Genomic DNA, 4,013 nt, shown 5'->3' on the forward strand with positions numbered 1-4,013 from the left:
TTAAGAATTCTATTTTTCTTTCAATATACTTTTGACTATTTCACATACCTTGATAATACGCCATATGGCCCAGAATATGGTCCAGTTTGAGCAATGAAAGGCTTATATTAAAGCACATAGACAAATTATAGAAAATATGTAATATAGTTACCAATTATGAGACTTGTGTGACCGATTTTTGTTTTATAGATATTAGATATATACAATATGCATTATATAAAGCCTGCTTATGTACCAATTAAGGATGAACTTCACAATTGATTGGGTTTGGGTTCTGCATTCTGATGGGTTAAGGTGTAATTAAAATATAAAATAAGACAAATCAGTACATGCCATTATTTTAAAATGCATCCATTAATACATCAAGATAATATATAAATGTGCTTCCAAATATATTCATATTCACATAGATGATATCTGTCAAAAAAGTAGTTCAAAACACTTTTATAAAAAAGTATTTGAAAGTAATGGGAAAAAAATCAAGTATGTGTTGATCAGGTCTTCACTGTTCTGGGATCAGTCCTCAGGCTCTGTATGACTGTGTTTTTCGTGGATATTTCAGGCATTTCCTGCCCTCTGTTTTTACTCTCTCCTCTGACTGCTCCTCTGGGGGGGGGGGGGGGGGAGGAGGAGGGGGGGGGGGTGTCTGCTCTGTGTTGGGGAATGGGGGGGGGGGTTGTATCTGGCTCCCCACACAGCATTGCTCAGGGGTATGAAGTCGAAGATAGCTCTGAAACAATGCAGAACTGAAACACGTCCTGCACGTTCATCCATACAGAGCGGCAGAACATATGGTAAACGCTGAGATGGGGCGAACGCAGTCGTCCAGAATGACCGGGACATAAAGTTTCAGAGGAAGGCTGAATCAGACCAGACAGAACAACTCTGAGGGAGGTAAAATAACAGTTCCAACTATTTTTGGCTGATCTGTAACTTTCAGAGAGCAATCGCTCTGAATGATACAGATTGGCCAAAAACGGATCACTTCTGTTCTGGAAAACACATTCAACCTCCCAAAGCTTTCCCCATCTCGCTCTATCTATCAGTCAGTTTCCATCCTTATCCCTTCTCTGCTGCCCTCTATCTTATATTACATGAACACAATGTCTGGTGAAGCCACCTGGCTGAAACGATCATTCTGAAAAACATTTCTGTAATGATATGGACAGATTATGCTGGGAGTGGCAAGTGACCAATCACACTCAGCCAATGCCCTTAAGTGACCAATCACACTCGGCTCTCCAGTGCACTTACTACTGGGTCTCTGGACCTGGCTTTGCCTCGGTGGAGGGAGGTCCTCATGTATGTCTTTAATTTAGAGAGCAGTTTGGATACCGTGACGGACGACGTGCCAGGGGTGTGCAGTGTGGTCTTGTGCTTGCGTGAGGAAACTCTGGGGCTCCCGGACTTTCACACACGTGTTTGCGTGTAAATGCTCACGGGGGCCTTTCACTCTTCCTGGAACCTCGTCCACGACATTCTCGGATACTAGGTTATGTAAGCTCCACCCCCTGGGAGACCAAAACCTGCAGCTTGATAATGGGACCTCCATTAGCAGAGGTCTGAGATACTGATTAAACATATCATTTGAAATTTAAAGTTGGGGGGGGGGGGGGGGTTCAATCGGGGCCCTGTTACCTGCTTGCTCCAACTGCATCTTCACAATGGCTGCACAGCTCAGCTGACAGACAAGAAAGTGAGAATTCCTGGGAAACACATTTTTCAATAGAGGCACTGTACTTGCTAATAGTAGAGGCAATTACCAACACCCGGCAAACAGATGCCACGAAGTATTGTCCACAATACTACATGAAAAAAGAATCTATCCTAAATTTATCTACAATAGTGACAACACTGAACACTGAAGACACAGCACTCTACGAGGCAGTGATGAAGAATATTTAACAGAATTGCAATACTGAGAACAGATACAGGGGCCACAATGAACACGGCAGCTCACTCGCACATCTTTATCCACATATCGCACACCTCATATCCAGATACGCATGCACAGGCTGAAATCAAACGCAGATTTATGGAGTGCATTTCCTGCAGAAGTATCTCATCGTGACATCACCTGGGCCGAGGTCTGGGAATGCAAATGCAGGTGCTCAGGTTCTGAGTTCAGGCCGGTGCTGAACGGCAACCCATCATAACCCAACCAGAATCTTTTTGCATTCCATGGGAAATCGAGCAACTTCAAAAGCACACTGGCTCATGCACAGTCTGTCAGACTGCTGTACACATGTGGATCACCATTAGTGCCAGGTGGACATTTGACTGGAAGTGTTTCCTTCTGTTTTCACATTAGGGGAAACTGCCGCCCCCCCTCCACCCCCTCCACCCCTCCACCCCTCACCCCAGTCACAGGAAGGCACTCAGTAGTCAGAACTCAGTGAGTCAGAACCTGCCTTACATTTATCACACTAGATCAGATGAACTGGCACAGATTTTTATCACAGAGACTTAAATGCCAGCTGCCCAAATTGGGGAGCTTAGTACCATATGTTTACTTGCAGCAAATCTATCTGCATTTTAAAAACATCTTTCATATGCTTTAGGTTTGTCTATAATAAACATAATTATATCCATATTGGAATTTAGTTTGTATTCATTTAATAATCAAACTTAATTTCAACATATTTGAAATACATCCGTTTCATTATAGTCACATATGGAAAAAATGTGAATACTCTTAAACTTAAGACAGAAATTAGTTTTGAAAGAAATGTACTTTTATTGATTTAACTTTGGCTACGTTTACACAGCCTGGTAAAAGTGACCCAATTCCGATTTTTTGCTCACATGTGGTACAGATCGGAAATGTCCTATGAACGTGTAAACAGGAAAAAGCACATGGGATCAGATATTTTTAGATCCGTTTTGGGCCACATTCATATGTGGAAATAAATCCAATAGGAATCGAATATCTGCAGAGATCGGAATTTCCCGGTCATTCCGATTTCCATGTCTTTCAAAACATAATATTCTCATACTTTTTTCACATTTGAATGATGCGTAATGTATATCACGTGCAAAACCACTCTCAGTTCAGTGGTGAAAACCAAGGTTACATCCTTGGTATGTGGGGCGAACAGTCGGTATAGCATCCTGCACTCTTCTGGGAAGGCTTTATTCTAGATGCTGGAGCATTGTTGCAGGGATTTACTTCCATTTAGTCAGAAGAGCATTAGTGAGGTCAGGCACTGATTTTGGGTGATAAGGCCTGGCTCACAGTTGACTTTCCAATTGATCCCAAAGGTGTTGGATGGGGTTGAGGGCATGGCTCTGTGCAGGGCTGTCAAGTTCTTCCACACCAATCTCAACAAAACCATTTCTACATGGACCTCGCTGTATGCCCTGGGGCATTGTCACGCTGAAACAGGAAACAGCCTTCCCCAAACTGTTGCCAAAGTTAGAAGCACAGAATCATCTAGAATGTCCTTGCATTAATATTTGCCTTCACTGGAACTAAGCGGGCAAGCCCAAACTATGAAAAACTGGCCCAAGAGGTGTCCACATACTCTTGGTCATATCGTATATGTGGTTATAAAAATAATTTGGTACTTGAGACTTTTGCATTCATTTTGGTTGTGAGATTTGTTTAAATCTTTTGCTTATTCACATTGGTTTGTGATTTTTAAAAATAAAACTGCAAAACTGCTTGAGGCACAGCCTAATTTCTACTTCTGGATTTAACCAGCAGAATCAGAACTTTAAATTGCAGATCCTGTTGTATTCCAATTCCACGTATTAAGACTCGTATATAGGACTCAAAGTGACCTGTGCCAGACGTTCACTAGGGTGAAGAGAGGTCCAGAGGCCAGAGTGAAATTATTTTTCTTGAATATTTGTCTTGATTCTTCTAAAATACAACAAGCAAATGATTAAGAGCAAGTGAAAGTGAGCACAGGAGAAAAGCCGAGGCAGTTTTCGTGAACAGAATCTAGCTTTAAACAGCAACAAGGAAAAAAAAAACGTTTTAAAAGAAAAACGCACAACCACACAACAGC

This window comes from Anguilla rostrata, chromosome 12 (assembly GCF_018555375.3).
Source record: "Anguilla rostrata isolate EN2019 chromosome 12, ASM1855537v3, whole genome shotgun sequence".
Lineage (NCBI taxonomy): Eukaryota > Metazoa > Chordata > Actinopteri > Anguilliformes > Anguillidae > Anguilla > Anguilla rostrata.